At 47.9% G+C, this 18218-nt stretch overlaps 8 non-coding genes and 2 pseudogenes across 8 annotated transcripts; all 10 read left to right on the forward strand.

Annotated features, from left to right (window-relative positions):
• The first annotated feature begins 26 nt into the window (after positions 1–26).
• LOC141149243 (U2 spliceosomal RNA) lies at positions 27–217 on the forward strand. Its single transcript, XR_012245550.1, has one exon. It is a non-coding gene; the product is annotated as a U2 spliceosomal RNA (small nuclear RNA).
• Positions 218–1332: 1115 nt separating this feature from the next.
• Positions 1333–1523, forward strand: LOC141149764 (U2 spliceosomal RNA). The gene has a single exon (XR_012246050.1). It is a non-coding gene; the product is annotated as a U2 spliceosomal RNA (small nuclear RNA).
• Positions 1524–2637: 1114 nt separating this feature from the next.
• LOC141149765 (U2 spliceosomal RNA) lies at positions 2638–2828 on the forward strand. Its single transcript, XR_012246051.1, has one exon. It is a non-coding gene; the product is annotated as a U2 spliceosomal RNA (small nuclear RNA).
• A 1112-nt stretch (positions 2829–3940) lies between these two features.
• LOC141274590 (U2 spliceosomal RNA) lies at positions 3941–4131 on the forward strand. The gene has a single exon (XR_012322861.1). It is a non-coding gene; the product is annotated as a U2 spliceosomal RNA (small nuclear RNA).
• Positions 4132–5246: 1115 nt separating this feature from the next.
• Positions 5247–5338, forward strand: LOC141151277 (U2 spliceosomal RNA; annotated as a pseudogene).
• Positions 5339–6132: 794 nt separating this feature from the next.
• Positions 6133–6316, forward strand: LOC141150766 (U2 spliceosomal RNA). Its single transcript, XR_012246885.1, has one exon. It is a non-coding gene; the product is annotated as a U2 spliceosomal RNA (small nuclear RNA).
• Positions 6317–7431: 1115 nt separating this feature from the next.
• Positions 7432–7622, forward strand: LOC141149244 (U2 spliceosomal RNA). The gene has a single exon (XR_012245551.1). It is a non-coding gene; the product is annotated as a U2 spliceosomal RNA (small nuclear RNA).
• Positions 7623–8737: 1115 nt separating this feature from the next.
• Positions 8738–8928, forward strand: LOC141149801 (U2 spliceosomal RNA). Its single transcript, XR_012246085.1, has one exon. It is a non-coding gene; the product is annotated as a U2 spliceosomal RNA (small nuclear RNA).
• Positions 8929–10043: 1115 nt separating this feature from the next.
• Positions 10044–10234, forward strand: LOC141274352 (U2 spliceosomal RNA). Its single transcript, XR_012322633.1, has one exon. It is a non-coding gene; the product is annotated as a U2 spliceosomal RNA (small nuclear RNA).
• Positions 10235–15334: 5100 nt separating this feature from the next.
• On the forward strand, positions 15335–15412 carry LOC141151052 (U2 spliceosomal RNA; annotated as a pseudogene).
• Positions 15413–18218: the final 2806 nt, after the last annotated feature.

Here is an 18218-nt window from a genome sequence, read left to right on the forward strand (position 1 = left end):
TCCGTAGTTTGAAACCAATTCTGGTTATCGCTTCTCGGCCTTTTGGCTAAGATCAAGTGTAGTATCTGTTCTTATCAGTTTAATATCTGATACGTCCCCTATCTGGGGACCATATATTAAATGGATTTTTAGAACAGGGAGATGGAAAAAGAGCTTGCTCTGTCCACTCCACGCATTGACCTGGTATTGCAGTATCTCCAGGACCGGTGCACCCCTTCTTTAATGCAGTTTCTAAAATCAGAAAGAATTGAATTCAATGTTTTTTGTTCATTTTGCTTGTTTGTCGGATTTTGGGATGGACTCTTTGGCTTTGCTTTTCTTCTCCTCATTGGATTTTTCATGTTCAAAGTTGCAGAAGCCAGATTACAAGCTCATTTTGGTTCAACTTCAGCAACTGTGCATTGCATTGCCATGTAATGTGATGCAATGCTATCTTTCTAGCTCTCCCTTTTTACTTCCTTTTGGATAAACAGACATATTAGGCAAGCATTTTGGAGCTTTCACCTAAATAACTAAAGGTGGTGAGATAAGCTGCACAATATAATTGACCTTTCAGTATATTGTTGCACACACACCATCTATTTAGCAAATGCCCTTGTTATCAACAGCAGCCTTTTAAACTCACCTGAGCTAACAGGTATGTGCGCTGGTTACTCTGCTGCGCTTAAAATTTCTTTTTTGGTTTGCTACAATGCCTTTTCTGAAACGTTGTCTCCTTCTGCTGGAACACTGACTTCTTTCATTTAATGCCTGCAGACTATAAAAGAGAACCCAACCCAAAAAGTTTGGTTGATTAGTCTGTGGCATTCTGTTAAACTGTTGCTTATGGCGGTCTCTGTGAGCTTCTCAGCGACATTCAGCCAGCCAGGTATCCTGCCTGCAGTAGATGGAATGTGGCAATGGAACGCTGGCTGCGCGTGTCATAATAGGCTCTGAGCCTTTATATACCTGTGCACAGCAGCAGCCACCTTCAGTCTGCTGCTGGACAGCCAGCAGCAGCAGCAGCAGGAGAGGTATGTAATCAGGAGCCCTCCTGCTAAGGGTAGACAGCTGCTCGTTCCACCCCACCCCCCGCCTTAATTGGTTCTCCTCCCTTCCAACGGTGTTGAGGCGGGTGGGAACAGCAGGGGGTGAAGGTGCTGTGTTTAAAGAGGTGGAGTTATGCAGATCTAAAACGCGTGGATTGCAGCAGCAGCAAGCCGAAAAGTGCAGGCATGTAAGGGATCTAGAGGTTGACAACATGTCTTCTTAACGGGAGTCCAGGAGCTCATCTCCACAAATGGACTTTTCAGGATCCTTGGGTGGCTCCGTAGTTTGAAACCAATTCTGGTTATCGCTTCTCGGCCTTTTGGCTAAGATCAAGTGTAGTATCTGTTCTTATCAGTTTAATATCTGATACGTCCCCTATCTGGGGACCATATATTAAATGGATTTTTAGAACAGGGAGATGGAAAAAAAGCTTGCTCTGTCCACTCCACGCATTGACCTGGTATTGCAGTATCTCCAGGACCGGTGCACCCCTTCTTTAATGCAGTTTCTAAAATCAGAAAGAATTGAATTCAATGTTTTTTGTTCATTTTGCTTGTTTGTCGGATTTTGGGATGGACTCTTTGGCTTTGCTTTTCTTCTCCTCATTGGATTTTTCATGTTCAAAGTTGCAGAAGCCAGATTACAAGCTCATTTTGGTTCAACTTCAGCAACTGTGCATTGCATTGCCATGTAATGTGATGCAATGCTATCTTTCTAGCTCTCCCTTTTTACTTCCTTTTGGATAAACAGACATATTAGGCAAGCATTTTGGAGCTTTCACCTAAATAACTACAGGTGGTGAGATAAGCTGCACAATATAATTGACCTTTCAGTATATTGTTGCACACACACCATCTATTTAGCAAATGCCCTTGTTATCAACAGCAGCCTTTTAAACTCACCTGAGCTAACAGGTATGTGCGCTGGTTACTCTGCTGCGCTTAAAATTTCTTTTTTGGTTTGCTACAATGCCTTTTCTGAAACGTTGCCTCCTTCTGCTGGAACACTGACTTCTTTCATTTAATGCCTGCAGACTATAAAAGAGAACCCAACCCAAAAAGTTTGGTTGATTAGTCTGTGGCATTCTGTTAAACTGTTGCTTATGGCGGTCTCTGTGAGCTTCTCAGCGACATTCAGCCAGCCAGGTATCCTGCCTGCAGTAGATGGAATGTGGCAATGGAACGCTGGCTGCGCGTGTCATAATAGGCTCTGAGCCTTTATATACCTGTGCACAGCAGCAGCCACCTTCAGTCTGCTGCTGGACAGCCAGCAGCAGCAGCAGCAGGAGAGGTATGTAATCAGGAGCCCTCCTGCTAAGGGTAGACAGCTGCTCGTTCCACCCCACCCCCCGCCTTAATTGGTTCTCCTCCCTTCCAACGGTGTTGAGGCGGGTGGGAACAGCAGGGGTGAAGGTGCTGTGTTTAACGAGGTGGAGTTATGCAGATCTAAAACGCATGGATTGCAGCAGCAGCAAGCCGAAAAGTGCAGGCATGTAAGGGATCTAGAGGTTGACAACATGTCTTCTTAACGGGAGTCCAGGAGCTCATCTCCACAAATGGACTTTTCAGGATCCTTGGGTGGCTCCGTAGTTTGAAACCAATTCTGGTTATCGCTTCTCGGCCTTTTGGCTAAGATCAAGTGTAGTATCTGTTCTTATCAGTTTAATATCTGATACGTCCCCTATCTGGGGACCATATATTAAATGGATTTTTAGAACAGGGAGATGGAAAAAAAGCTTGCTCTGTCCACTCCACGCATTGACCTGGTATTGCAGTATCTCCAGGACCGGTGCACCCCTTCTTTAATGCAGTTTCTAAAATCAGAAAGAATTGAATTCAATGTTTTTTGTTCATTTTGCTTGTTTGTCGGATTTTGGGATGGACTCTTTGGCTTTGCTTTTCTTCTCCTCATTGGATTTTTCATGTTCAAAGTTGCAGAAGCCAGATTACAAGCTCATTTTGGTTCAACTTCAGCAACTGTGCATTGCATTGCCATGTAATGTGATGCAATGCTATCTTTCTAGCTCTCCCTTTTTACTTCCTTTTGGATAAACAGACATATTAGGCAAGCATTTTGGAGCTTTCACCTAAATAACTACAGGTGGTGAGATAAGCTGCACAATATAATTGACCTTTCAGTATATTGTTGCACACACACCATCTATTTAGCAAATGCCCTTGTTATCAACAGCAGCCTTTTAAACTCACCTGAGCTAACAGGTATGTGCGCTGGTTACTCTGCTGCGCTTAAAATTTCTTTTTTGGTTTGCTACAATGCCTTTTCTGAAACGTTGTCTCCTTCTGCTGGAATACTGACTTCTTTCATTTAATGCCTGCAGACTATAAAAGAGAACCCAACCCAAAAAGTTTGGTTGATTAGTCTGTGGCATTCTGTTAAACTGTTGCTTATGGCGGTCTCTGTGAGCTTCTCAGCGACATTCAGCCAGCCAGGTATCCTGCCTGCAGTAGATGGAATGTGGCAATGGAACGCTGGCTGCGCGTGTCATAATAGGCTCTGAGCCTTTATATACCTGTGCACAGCAGCAGCCACCTTCAGTCTGCTGCTGGACAGCCAGCAGCAGCAGCAGGAGAGGTATGTAATCAGGAGCCCTCCTGCTAAGGGTAGACAGCTGCTTGTTCCACCCCACCACCCGCCTTAATTGGTTCTCCTCCCTTCCAACGGTGTTGAGGCGGGTGGGAACAGCAGGGGGTGAAGGTGCTGTGTTTAAAGAGGTGGAGTTATGCAGATCTAAAACGCATGGATTGCAGCAGCAGCAAGCCGAAAAGTGCAGGCATGTAAGGGATCTAGAGGTTGACAACATGTCTTCTTAACGGGAGTCCAGGAGCTCATCTCCACAAATGGACTTTTCAGGATCCTTGGGTGGCTCCGTAGTTTGAAACCAATTCTGGTTATCGCTTCTCGGCCTTTTGGCTAAGATCAAGTGTAGTATCTGTTCTTATCAGTTTAATATCTGATACGTCCCCTATCTGGGGACCATATATTAAATGGATTTTTAGAACAGGGAGATGGAAAAAGAGCTTGCTCTGTCAACTCCACGCATTGACCTGGTATTGCAGTATCTCCAGGACCGGTGCACCCCTTCTTTAATGCAGTTTCTAAAATCAGAAAGAATTGAATTCAATGTTTTTTGTTCATTTTGCTTGTTTGTCGGATTTTGGGATGGACTCTTTGGCTTTGCTTTTCTTCTCCTCATTGGATTTTTCATGTTCAAAGTTGCAGAAGCCAGATTACAAGCTCATTTTGGTTCAACTTCAGCAACTGTGCATTGCATTGCCATGTAATGTGATGCAATGCTATCTTTCTAGCTCTCCCTTTTTACTTCCTTTTGGATAAACAGACATATTAGGCAAGCATTTTGGAGCTTTCACCTAAATAACTACAGGTGGTGAGATAAGCTGCACAATATAATTGACCTTTCAGTATATTGTTGCACACACACCATCTATTTAGCAAATGCCCTTGTTATCAACAGCAGCCTTTTAAACTCACCTGAGCTAACAGGTATGTGCGCTGGTTACTCTGCTGCGCTTAAAATTTCTTTTTTGGTTTGCTACAATGCCTTTTCTGAAACGTTGTCTCCTTCTGCTGGAACACTGACTTCTTTCATTTAATGCCTGCAGACTATAAAAGAGAACCCAACCCAAAACGTTTGGTTGATTAGTCTGTGGCATTCTGTTAAACTGTTGCTTATGGCGGTCTCTGTGAGCTTCTCAGCGACATTCAGCCAGCCAGGTATCCTGCCTGCAGTAGATGGAATGTGGCAATGGAACGCTGGCTGCGCGTGTCATAATAGGCTCTGAGCCTTTATATACCTGTGCACAGCAGCAGCCACCTTCAGTCTGCTGCTGGACAGCCAGCAGCAGCAGCAGCAGGAGAGGTATGTAATCAGGAGCCCTCCTGCTAAGGGTAGACAGCTGCTCGTTCCACCCCACCCCCCGCCTTAATTGGTTCTCCTCCCTTCCAACGGTGTTGAGGCGGGTGGGAACAGCAGGGGGTGAAGGTGCTGTGTTTAAAGAGGTGGAGTTATGCAGATCTAAAACGCGTGGATTGCAGCAGCAGCAAGCCGAAAAGTGCAGGCATGTAAGGGATCTAGAGGTTGACAACATGTCTTCTTAACGGGAGTCCAGGAGCTCATCTCCACAAATGGACTTTTCAGGATCCTTGGGTGGCTCCGTAGTTTGAAACCAATTCTGGTTATCGCTTCTCGGCCTTTTGGCTAAGATCAAGTGTAGTATCTTTCGAAAAGGCGGTTTTGGATGTTGGCCGCCCTAGTAGATTGATACATTATGCACACTGGGGTTTAGGCGCTTGTTAGTACGCCAGGTGGCTAATATAGTCATCTGGTGGAAAGCATGGCCCCCCAGGATCGACGCCATTGGGCCGGGAAAGATCGAAAGCCCGAAGTGTGAAGTGCCCCAGGAGTGGTGACCCTGGGGTGCCTTAACTCACTGGGATTGGGAACCCCACTTGAGTTTATGGCACATTTGCACAAGCACTTCAAATTTTCTTTCTTCGCACACACCCTTATTCCGGGCCTTCTGGCCTTAGGATGGGGAATTTTTCAATTCCCGGTCGAAGGTCCGGGCAGAATTATACTGTGAAACCTTCACTATTTATTTAATTTCTTTGTCACTGTGTGTCCACTTATTCATGTGTGTCACGTCCTACTAGGATTTTGTCGGGATGCGGTTCCCTTATGGGTTCCTCTCTTGGCAGGTCTAGGGGGGGAGTGTGTGGCCATCAGGTTCCGCTCCCCCCTGAACCCCCCTGGCTCTCCTCTTTCGGGAGGAGAGCGTTGTTGGCTCCCCTCTTCCGGGAGGGGAGCACAGTCTTTGGCTCCCAGTGCCTTGCTCGGGTGAGAACTCGGGCAGGTGCTGGGGGTAAGATTGGGTCGCCTCTGGCTTCGGCTGGAGGTGGCTTTTTGTCCCTGGTCCTCGCTGTGGCCTTTTGGCTCGGAGGGACGGGGAATGGTTTGGGGGACCCTTCTCCTTTTGGAGAGGGTTTCAAGAAGACCAGCATCCTAGTGCACTTTTTTTGTGGCACTTGTCACTTTTTTAAGCGCACTCGGGTTTTGTACACGAATTCGGGCTTTCGATAAAAAAAAAAAAAAAAATCTGTTCTTATCAGTTTAATATCTGATACGTCCCCTATCTGGGGACCATATATTAAATGGATTTTTAGAACAGGGAGATGGAAAAAGAGCTTGCTCTGTCCACTCCACGCATTGACCTGGTATAGCAGTATCTCCAGGACCGGTGCACCCCTTCTTTAATGCAGTTTCTAAAATCAGAAAGAATTGAATTCAATGTTTTTTGTTCATTTTGCTTGTTTGTCGGATTTTGGGATGGACTCTTTGGCTTTGCTTTTCTTCTCCTCATTGGATTTTTCATGTTCAAAGTTGCAGAAGCCAGATTACAAGCTCATTTTGGTTCAACTTCAGCAACTGTGCATTGCATTGCCATGTAATGTGATGCAATGCTATCTTTCTAGCTCTCCCTTTTTACTTCCTTTTGGATAAACAGACATATTAGGCAAGCATTTTGGAGCTTTCACCTAAATAACTACAGGTGGTGAGATAAGCTGCACAATATAATTGACCTTTCAGTATATTGTTGCACACACACCATCTATTTAGCAAATGCCCTTGTTATCAACAGCAGCCTTTTAAACTCACCTGAGCTAACAGGTATGTGCGCTGGTTACTCTGCTGCACTTAAAATTTCTTTTTTGGTTTGCTACAATGCCTTTTCTGAAACGTTGTCTCCTTCTGCTGGAACACTGACTTCTTTCATTTAATGCCTGCAGACTATAAAAGAGAACCCAACCCAAAAAGTTTGGTTGATTAGTCTGTGGCATTCTGTTAAACTGTTGCTTATGGCGGTCTCTGTGAGCTTCTCAGCGACATTCAGCCAGCCAGGTATCCTGCCTGCAGTAGATGGAATGTGGCAATGGAACGCTGGCTGCGCGTGTCATAATAGGCTCTGAGCCTTTATATACCTGTGCACAGCAGCAGCCACCTTCAGTCTGCTGCTGGACAGCCAGCAGCAGCAGCAGCAGGAGAGGTATGTAATCAGGAGCCCTCCTGCTAAGGGTAGACAGCTGCTCGTTCCACCCCACCCCCCGCCTTAATTGGTTCTCCTCCCTTCCAACGGTGTTGAGGCGGGTGGGAACAGCAGGGGGTGAAGGTGCTGTGTTTAAAGAGGTGGAGTTATGCAGATCTAAAACGCGTGGATTGCAGCAGCAGCAAGCCGAAAAGTGCAGGCATGTAAGGGATCTAGAGGTTGACAACATGTCTTCTTAACGGGAGTCCAGGAGCTCATCTCCACAAATGGACTTTTCAGGATCCTTGGGTGGCTCCGTAGTTTGAAACCAATTCTGGTTATCGCTTCTCGGCCTTTTGGCTAAGATCAAGTGTAGTATCTGTTCTTATCAGTTTAATATCTGATACGTCCCCTATCTGGGGACCATATATTAAATGGATTTTTAGAACAGGGAGATGGAAAAAGAGCTTGCTCTGTCCACTCCACGCATTGACCTGGTATTGCAGTATCTCCAGGACCGGTGCACCCCTTCTTTAATGCAGTTTCTAAAATCAGAAAGAATTGAATTCAATGTTTTTTGTTCATTTTGCTTGTTTGTCGGATTTTGGGATGGACTCTTTGGCTTTGCTTTTCTTCTCCTCATTGGATTTTTCATGTTCAAAGTTGCAGAAGCCAGATTACAAGCTCATTTTGGTTCAACTTCAGCAACTGTGCATTGCATTGCCATGTAATGTGATGCAATGCTATCTTTCTAGCTCTCCCTTTTTACTTCCTTTTGGATAAACAGACATATTAGGCAAGCATTTTGGAGCTTTCACCTAAATAACTACAGGTGGTGAGATAAGCTGCACAATATAATTGACCTTTCAGTATATTGTTGCACACACACCATCTATTTAGCAAATGCCCTTGTTATCAACAGCAGCCTTTTAAACTCACCTGAGCTAACAGGTATGTGCGCTGGTTACTCTGCTGCGCTTAAAATTTCTTTTTTGGTTTGCTACAATGCCTTTTCTGAAACGTTGTCTCCTTCTGCTGGAACACTGACTTCTTTCATTTAATGCCTGCAGACTATAAAAGAGAACCCAACCCAAAAAGTTTGGTTGATTAGTCTGTGGCATTCTGTTAAACTGTTGCTTATGGCGGTCTCTGTGAGCTTCTCAGCGACATTCAGCCAGCCAGGTATCCTGCCTGCAGTAGATGGAATGTGGCAATGGAACGCTGGCTGCGCGTGTCATAATAGGCTCTGAGCCTTTATATACCTATCCACAGCAGCAGCCACCTTCAGTCTGCTGCTGGACAGCCAGCAGCAGCAGCAGCAGGAGAGGTATGTAATCAGGAGCCCTCCTGCTAAGGGTAGACAGCTGCTCGTTCCACCCCACCCCCCGCCTTAATTGGTTCTCCTCCCTTCCAACGGTGTTGAGGCGGGTGGGAACAGCAGGGGGTGAAGGTGCTGTGTTTAAAGAGGTGGAGTTATGCAGATCTAAAACGCGTGGATTGCAGCAGCAGCAAGCCGAAAAGTGCAGGCATGTAAGGGATCTAGAGGTTGACAACATGTCTTCTTAACGGGAGTCCAGGAGCTCATCTCCACAAATGGACTTTTCAGGATCCTTGGGTGGCTCCGTAGTTTGAAACCAATTCTGGTTATCGCTTCTCGGCCTTTTGGCTAAGATCAAGTGTAGTATCTGTTCTTATCAGTTTAATATCTGATACGTCCCCTATCTGGGGACCATATATTAAATGGATTTTTAGAACAGGGAGATGGAAAAAGAGCTTGCTCTGTCCACTCCACGCATTGACCTGGTATTGCAGTATCTCCAGGACCGTTGCACCCCTTCTTTAATGCAGTTTCTAAAATCAGAAAGAATTGAATTCAATGTTTTTTGTTCATTTTGCTTGTTTGTCGGATTTTGGGATGGACTCTTTGGCTTTGCTTTTCTTCTCCTCATTGGATTTTTCATGTTCAAAGTTGCAGAAGCCAGATTACAAGCTCATTTTGGTTCAACTTCAGCAACTGTGCATTGCATTGCCATGTAATGTGATGCAATGCTATCTTTCTAGCTCTCCCTTTTTACTTCCTTTTGGATAAACAGACATATTAGGCAAGCATTTTGGAGCTTTCACCTAAATAACTACAGGTGGTGAGATAAGCTGCACAATATAATTGACCTTTCAGTATATTGTTGCACACACACCATCTATTTAGCAAATGCCCTTGTTATCAACAGCAGCCTTTTAAACTCACCTGAGCTAACAGGTATGTGCGCTGGTTACTCTGCTGCGCTTAAAATTTCTTTTTTGGTTTGCTACAATGCCTTTTCTGAAACGTTGTCTCCTTCTGCTGGAACACTGACTTCTTTCATTTAATGCCTGCAGACTATAAAAGAGAACCCAACCCAAAAAGTTTGGTTGATTAGTCTGTGGCATTCTGTTAAACTGTTGCTTATGGCGGTTTCTGTGAGCTTCTCAGCGACATTCAGCCAGCCAGGTATCCTGCCTGCAGTAGATGGAATGTGGCAATGGAACGCTGGCTGCGCGTGTCATAATAGGCTCTGAGCCTTTATATACCTGTGCACAGCAGCAGCCACCTTCAGTCTGCTGCTGGACAGCCAGCAGCAGCAGCAGCAGGAGAGGTATGTAATCAGGAGCCCTCCTGCTAAGGGTAGACAGCTGCTCGTTCCACCCCACCCCCCGCCTTAATTGGTTCTCCTCCCTTCCAACGGTGTTGAGGCGGGTGGGAACAGCAGGGGGTGAAGGTGCTGTGTTTAAAGAGGTGGAGTTATGCAGATCTAAAACGCGTGGATTGCAGTAGCAGCAAGCCGAAAAGTGCAGGCATGTAAGGGATCTAGAGGTTGACAACATGTCTTCTTAACGGGAGTCCAGGAGCTCATCTCCACAAATGGACTTTTCAGGATCCTTGGGTGGCTCCGTAGTTTGAAACCAATTCTGGTTATCGCTTCTCGGCCTTTTGGCTAAGATCAAGTGTAGTATCTGTTCTTATCAGTTTAATATCTGATACGTCCCCTATCTGGGGACCATATATTAAATGGATTTTTAGAACAAGGAGATGGAAAAAGAGCTTGCTCTGTCCACTCCACGCATTGACCTGGTATTGCAGTATCTCCAGGACCGGTGCACCCCTTCTTTAACCCCTTCAGGACCCAGCCTATTTTGACCCTAAAGACCTTGGCATTTTTGTCAATTCTGACCAGTGTCCCTTTACGAAGTAAAAACTCTGGAACACTTCAACGGATCCTGGCGATTCTGAGATTCTTTTTTCGTGACATATTGGGCTTCATGCTAGTATTAAATTTAGGTCGATAATATTTGCGTTTATTTGTGAAAAAATCAAAAATATGGGAAAAAATTTGAAAATTTTGCAATTTTCAAATTTTGAATTTTTATTCTGCTAAACCAGAGAGTGATGTGACACAAAATAGTTAATAAATAACATTTCCCACATGTCTACTTTACATCAGCACAATTTTGGAAAAAAAAAAATTTTGGTAGGAAGTTTGAAGGGTTCAAAGTTCATCAGCAATTTATCTTTTTTCCAGCAAAATTTACAAAACCATTTTTTTAGTGACCACATCACATTTGAAGTCCCTTTGAGGGGTCTTTATTACAGAATACACCCAAAAGTGACACCATTCCAAAAACTGCACCCCTCAAGCTACTCAAAACTACATTCAAGAAGATTATTAACCCTTCAGGTTCATCACAGGAACTAAAGCCACATGGAAGAAAAAAATGAACATTTTTATTTTTCTAACAAAAATTTTCTTTTAGCCTAAATTTTTTAATTTTCACATGGGTAACAGGATAAAATGCATCCTAAAATTTGTTGGTCAATTTCTCCTGAGTACACTGATACCTCATATGTGGTCATAAGCTACTGTTTGGGCACACGGCAGGGCTCAGAAGGGAAGGAGCGCCATTTTACTTTTTGAATGGAAAATTTGCTCCAAAAGTCAAATTGCGCTCCTTCTCTTCTGAGCCCTGCCATGCGCCCAAACAGTGGTTTATGACCACATATGAGGTATCAGTGTACTCAGGAGAAATTGACCAACACATTTTAGGATGCATTTTATCCTGTTACCCATGTGAAAATTAAAAAATTTAGGCTAAAAGAAAATTTTTGTGAAAAAAAAAGTACTTTTTTGTTTTCACAGATCATTTTGTGAAGCACCTGGGGGTTCCAAGTGCTCACTATGCATCTAGATAGGTGCCTTGGGGGGTCTAGTTTCCAAAATGGGGTCACTTGTGGTGGAGCTCCACTTTTTAGGCACATTAGGGGCTCTCCAAACGCAACATGGTGTCCGCTAACAATTTGAGCCGATTTTCCATTCAATTTGTTTGCGGACACCATGTCGCGTTTGGAGAGCCGCTGTGTGCCCAAACATTGGAGCTCACCTACAAGTGACCCCATTTTGGAAACTAGACCCCCCAAGGCACCTATCTAGATGCATAGTGAGCACTTGGAACCCCCAGATCCTTCACAAATTAATCCGTAAAAATCAAAAAAGTGTTTTTTTTTCCACTTTTTCATTTTTATGAATCAATTTGTGAAGCACCTGGGGGATCCAAGTGCTCACTATGCATCTAGATAGGTGCCTTGGGGGGTCTAGTTTCCAAAATGGGGTCACTTGTGGGGGAGCTCCAATGTTTGGGCACACAGCGGCTCTCCAAAAGCAACATGGTGTCCGCTACAAATTGTCGACTCAAATTGTTAGAAGACACCATGTTGTGTTTGGAGAGCCGCTGTGTGCCCAAACATTGGAGCTCCCCCACAAGTGACCCCATTTTGGAAACTAGACCCCCCAAGGCACCTACCTAGATGCATAGTGAGCACTTGGAACCCCCAGGTCCTTCACAAATTAATCCGTAAATATAAAAAAGTGTTTTTTTTTCCACTTTTTCATTTTTATGAATCAATTTGTGAAGCACCTGGGGGTTCCAAGTGCTCACTATGCATCTAGATAGGTGCATTGGGGGGTCTAGTTTCCAAAATGGGGTCACTTGTGGGGGAGCTCCAATGTTTGGGCACACAGCGGCTCTCCAAATGCAACATGGTGTCCGCTAACAAATTGTCAGCTCAAATTGTTAGAAGACACCATGTTGCGTTTGGAGAGCCGCTGTGTGCCCAAACATTGGAGCTCCCCCACAAGTGACCCCATTTTGGAAACTAGACCCCCAAGGCACCTATCTAGATGCATAGTGAGCACTTGGGACCCCCAGGTCCTTAGCAAATTAATCCGTAAAAATAAAAAAGTGTTTTTTTTTTCACTTTTTCATTTTTATCAATCAATTTGTGAAGCACCTGGGGTTCCAAGTGCTCACTATGCATCTATATAGGTGCTTTGGGGGTCTAGTTTCCAAAATGGGGTCACTTGTTGGGGAGCTCCAATGTTTGGGCACACAGGGACTCTCCAAACGCAACATGGTTCCAATTTGTTAGTGGACACCATTGTGTAGTGCATGTCAGGTTGGTGTGCGGTGTGGTATATTGTAGTGCATACACCACACACACACACAATCTCATACACTACAACACACACACACCAACCTGACATAGCCTCCTCAGCTGAATACGCCCTAGACTGGGATGAACGGGACGGGTGGGACATTTTGTGTGCTTTGTGCGTGTGTAAAAAAAAAAAAAATCAAAACTTTATTATAGTGTGAGTGTACGTGTGTGTGCTTGGTGTAACCTTCTGCAGTCACGTGTGGGGGCGGTCAGGCGTAGGGGCCGGTCAGGCGTAGGGGCCAGTCAGGCGTAGGGGGCAGTCAGGCGTAGGGGGCAGTCAGGAGTAGGGGGCAGTCAGGAGTAGGGGGCACTCAGGAGTAGGGGCCGGTCAGGCGTAGGGGCCGGTCAGGCGTAGGGGGCGGTCAGGAGTAGGGGGCGGTCAGGAGTAGGGGGCGGTCAGACGTATGGGGCGGTCAGACGTATGGGGCGGTCAGACGTATGAGGCGGTCAGACGTATGGGGCGGTCAGACGTATGGGGCGGTCAGACGTAGGAGGGGGCTGAGGAGATGGAGCAGCCAGCAGCAGCAGCAAGGGGGGTGATCACTGAGGCAGGAGCCGGCAGCAGCAAGGGGGGGTAGGAGGTCGGCAGCATCGGGGGGTGATTACTGGGGCAGAAAGGGGAGCAGGAGCCGGCAGGAGCAGGGGGGTGATTACTGGGTTTGCGGGGGGGGTGATCACTGGGAACAGGGGGGGGTGAACACTGGGGGAGGGGGTGATTATTGGGAGGTGGGGGGTGATATCACTGGGACTGGGGGATGGTGGGTGTGATCACAGGAGCAGGGCATTTACACTGAGCCTGCTGCTGCTGTGATCACAGTCCACCGGCTGTCAGAAGGAGAGCAGCAACCGGTGGATGAAGACGTGGGAGAGGGAGCAGAGGGAGCGGAGGTCGGGGTGCAGGTATGAAAGTGGAGGGGGGGTGGAGAGGGGGGCGGGGGGGGTCACGGGGGGGGTGGAGGGGGGGAGTCGGGGGGAGTGGGGGCAATACTACCTGCTGATCAGCAGCGGCGGCAGACGCGATCCACAGGGTCCACAGCAGGGGGTCCAAGCAGGGGGTCTGCAGCAGGGGGTCCGCAGCAGGGGGTCTGCAGCAAGGAGTCCACAGCAGGGGGTCTGCAGCAGGGGGTCCGCAGCAGACGATCCAGGGTTGGGAAGGTGCTGGGAGGTTTCAGCCATCCCTCCATATCTGATTGGGGCTAGTATCCATGTGACGCTAGCCCCCCAATCAGATCTGGGGGGAGGGGGGGGCAGAGGTGACACTCCCCCCAGCCAATGGCTGATGCTGTAAGCATCAGGCAATGCCCAGATTTAAATATTACACCAATTTTCATTGGTGAAATATTTAATTCATACCGATTGGCAGTTTCACTAAAAGTGAAAATGAAACAGCCAATCGGAGGGGTCCCAGACACGGGGGGGGTTAATCCACCCCCCGGGGGGTCGACTTCAGGATGTCCAGTTGCAGTAGCAACTGTGACACCTGAGCGACCCCGCTCGCAGGCGCTGCAGGGGCTCTTTCCCTCCATGTCACAGACGGTGTGACACAGGTCGGGAAGGAACTGTTTTCCATGTCACAAACGGTGTGACACGGGTCGGGAAGGGGTTAATGCAGTTTCTAAAATCAGAAAGAATTGAATTCAATGTTTTTTGTTCATTTTGCTTGTTTGTCGGATTTTGGGATGGACTCTTTGGCTTTGCTTTTCTTCTCCTCATTGGATTTTTCATGTTCAAAGTTGCAGAAGCCAGATTACAAGCTCATTTTGGTTCAACTTCAGCAACTGTGCATTGCATTGCCATGTAATGTGATGCAATGCTATCTTTCTAGCTCTCCCTTTTTACTTCCTTTTGGATAAACAGACATATTAGGCAAGCATTTTGGAGCTTTCACCTAAATAACTACAGGTGGTGAGATAAGCTGCACAATATAATTGACCTTTCAGTATATTGTTGCACACACACCATCTATTTAGCAAATGCCCTTGTTATCAACAGCAGCCTTTTAAACTCACCTGAGCTAACAGGTATGTGCGCTGGTTACTCTGCTGCGCTTAAAATTTCTTTTTTGGTTTGCTACAATGCCTTTTCTGAAACGTTGTCTCCTTCTGCTGGAACACTGACTTCTTTCATTTAATGCCTGCAGACTATAAAAGAGAACCCAACCCAAAAAGTTTGGTTGATTAGTCTGTGGCATTCTGTTAAACTGTTGCTTATGGCGGTCTCTGTGAGCTTCTCAGCGACATTCAGCCAGCCAGGTATCCTGCCTGCAGTAGATGGAATGTGGCAATGGAACGCTGGCTGCGCGTGTCATAATAGGCTCTGAGCCTTTATATACCTGTGCACAGCAGCAGCCACCTTCAGTCTGCTGCTGGACAGCCAGCAGCAGCAGCAGCAGGAGAGGTATGTAATCAGGAGCCCTCCTGCTAAGGGTAGACAGCTGCTCGTTCCACCCCACCCCCCGCCTTAATTGGTTCTCCTCCCTTCCAACGGTGTTGAGGCGGGTGGGAACAGCAGGGGGTGAAGGTGCTGTGTTTAAAGAGGTGGAGTTATGCAGATCTAAAACGCGTGGATTGCAGCAGCAGCAAGCCGAAAAGTGCAGGCATGTAAGGGATCTAGAGGTTGACAACATGTCTTCTTAACGGGAGTCCAGGAGCTCATCTCCACAAATGGACTTTTCAGGATCCTTGGGTGGCTCCGTAGTTTGAAACCAATTCTGGTTATCGCTTCTCGGCCTTTTGGCTAAGATCAAGTGTAGTATCTGTTCTTTTAAGAACACAAGAGCTACGATCTACACTTGACGAGAGCGATCGAACTCGGAAGGAGAAGAGCTTTGGATCCCAGCTGACATCGGAGAACGAAGGTGGATATCGGTGGGAGGAAGAAGCTCTAAAGAATCCAGAAGAAGACGAAGACTCGGAGAAGAATCGGGCTGTCCTGTGGAATCTTCGAGGAAGAAAATCATCGAGACAAAGACCTTTCGGGGAATTTGTCCAGAACACGACGGGAGAAGAATCTGCATAGCTCCACCCATTCCGGGAAGAGTTCCAGATCCAGCTCCAAGAAGTAACTGCAGGAGGAAAGCCATGGCAAGCGCTGCGAGGAAGGCCGAAAAGAAGAGCCTGGAGCTGGGGACAGCCAGGAGGGCCCAGCCAGGAGCCGATTCTGACCCCAAGGACTCTGCCTCCACGACTGGCCAGCAGAAGGGACCCCAGAAGCCCCGCCACGAAGCTCCAGCCCTGGAGCCATGGATGCGGCAGACGGTGGCCCTGAAGCTGAAGGAAGTGGATGGGAGGGTGCCGGACATGTCCTCGGACGTGTTCTGCCAGAAGATGCTGCTGGATCGAGGCTTCTCCAGGTCGGACACCCTCAGCATCCAGACCTTCTTGACGGGGATCTTCTTCGTCACCTTCGCCACTGTGAACACCTGCAGGAGGTTCTGGGAAATGGTAAGCGCAAAAGGACCGGATAATTCTTTCTCTGCCTTTACAGGTAGCTGCCCTATCCAGAGGGATGAAAGGAGGATCACGGTCTCCATGCGCAACCCGCACACCCCAGGCCAAGACATCTGTACCTTCCTGAGACGCTTCTGTTTGGTTGTGAAGGAACCCTCTCACATCCTGAATGGACTCGGCTTCTGGACAGGTAAGTGGTCGGTGACCGTTAGACTTCACAGGGACCTGGCGTACTCAGACGGACTTCGGCACCTGCCCCCGACATTCTCCCTGGGCAACTCCTACGGCCTCATCTATTACCCGGACATGCCGCGGAACTGCAGGAGATGCGGCAAGAACGGCCACGAGATGAAGGACTGCAAGGAGGATGCCTGCAGGATTTGTCGATTGACGGGACACAGCTCGAAGGACTGCCCGAAGAAGACGTCCTGCAACCTGTGTGGGCTGGCGGCTCATCTGTACAAGGATTGCCCCAGGCGTGAGAGATCCTGGGCATCGGTGGTTGCGACGACCCCAGCTACGGAGGACAAGGCCCCGACGACCAGGCCTGTGAAGGTCAAGGACGCGACGACCAAGGCCCCAGCGGCCAAGGCCGAGACGACCAAGGCCAAAGCGGTCAAGGAGTCGGTGGCCAAAGCCCCAGCGACGGTCCCAGCAGCTCCGAAGCAGAAGAAAAAGTCAAAGGAGGGTAAGAGTTCTGTCACCCCTCTCTCGATCCCTCCCCCTGCCACCCCCGTCCAATCCCCCCCCACCCCGGCCACCCCTGCTGAGGATTCCACTTCCTCTTCCTCCTTCCCCTACTCCTCAGCAGGTGTCCTTTCCCCTGCCCCGGCAGCCACTCTCCCTCCCCAGACCATGGTAGCGGTGGAATTAACCTTTCCTCCACCCGCCGCTATCTATTCCGAGGAGGATTTTCCCCTTCTTGTCTCCCCAGTTCCAACCCGGGGAAAGAGGAAGGTGGAGGACAGCCCTGCTACTGAATCCTCCAAAAAGAAGATTCTGGATTTCGTAGGCGAAAAGGAGGATACCCTCCCTGAGCCAGAAGAGATGGAGCACATGGTTGAGACCCTGGTGGCCGAGCCAGAAGAGGAGGAACTGGTGGTCGCCGAGATCGAGGCCGCGCTGCTTGACCAGATGGAGGAAGAGGGCCTGCTGGTGATCCCGTCACCAGCAGTCAACACCGACGAGGGACCACCCGACCGGAGTGGTAACTAAGGTGTATTGCCTGCGCTAACTTTTTCTTTTTTCCCTACATGATGGCTAATATTAACTTATTTTCCATTAATGTCAGGAGCATCAAGGACAAGTTCAGACGTCAGACTATTTATGCCTTCCTTACTTCCCAGTTGTGTGATGTTTATATGTTGCAGGAATGTTCCCTTCCCTCCTCTAGGTCCTTCAAACATCTGGCCAGGGAGTGGTCCCACGGTCCATCCTACTGGTCCGGTGGGGGTGACTGCAAGTCTGCGGGGGTCGCAATTCTGATCAGGGGGGGCGCATTCACGCTTGAGTCCGTCCAGGAGCTCATCTGCGGCAGGGCTCTTGTTGTAGATGGCAACTGGGCGGGAGAACCTGTCAGGTTCATCAACGTGTATGCGTCCCCACTGAAGAATGAGCGTTTGGAGCTTTTCCAGACCCTGCGGCTTCAGCTTGCCACCACCAGGACCTTAGTGATGGCCGGGGATTTCAACTGCCCCATCGAGGAGGACGGTCGTAGTTCTGGCACATCTGCCAAGTTGGACATCACGTCCAAGCTGCTCATCGAGATGGTAACCGAGGCCTCTCTTCAGGACGTGGTGGGCTCCATGGGGAGAGGCTCCACGAACTATTCGTGGAGCCGACCCGATGGCTCACTCCGCTCCAGGATTGACTTTGTGTTCACCTCTCGGGCAGTCAGGCAGAGTAGGCACTCGATGGTCTCCTGCTTCTTCTCCGACCACAGAGCCATTCACTTACAAGGTGTCCTCGGCGACGGTTTTCCGTCCGGCCCCGGCTCCTGGAAGCTGAATTGTGCTCTGCTGGCTCAGGATGAAGTCGTGGAGGAGCTGAGAGCAGCCTACGCAATGTGGCAGTCCTACAAGGGTAGCTTCCAAACAGTCTCTGATTGGTGGGAATATGTTAAACTTGAGTTTCGCTGTTTCTTTCAGGCCA

Source organism: Phyllobates terribilis, unplaced genomic scaffold (genome assembly GCF_046119375.1).
Source record: "Phyllobates terribilis strain yellow unplaced genomic scaffold, ASM4611937v1 Scaffold_5__5_contigs__length_657084704, whole genome shotgun sequence".
Lineage (NCBI taxonomy): Eukaryota > Metazoa > Chordata > Amphibia > Anura > Dendrobatidae > Phyllobates > Phyllobates terribilis.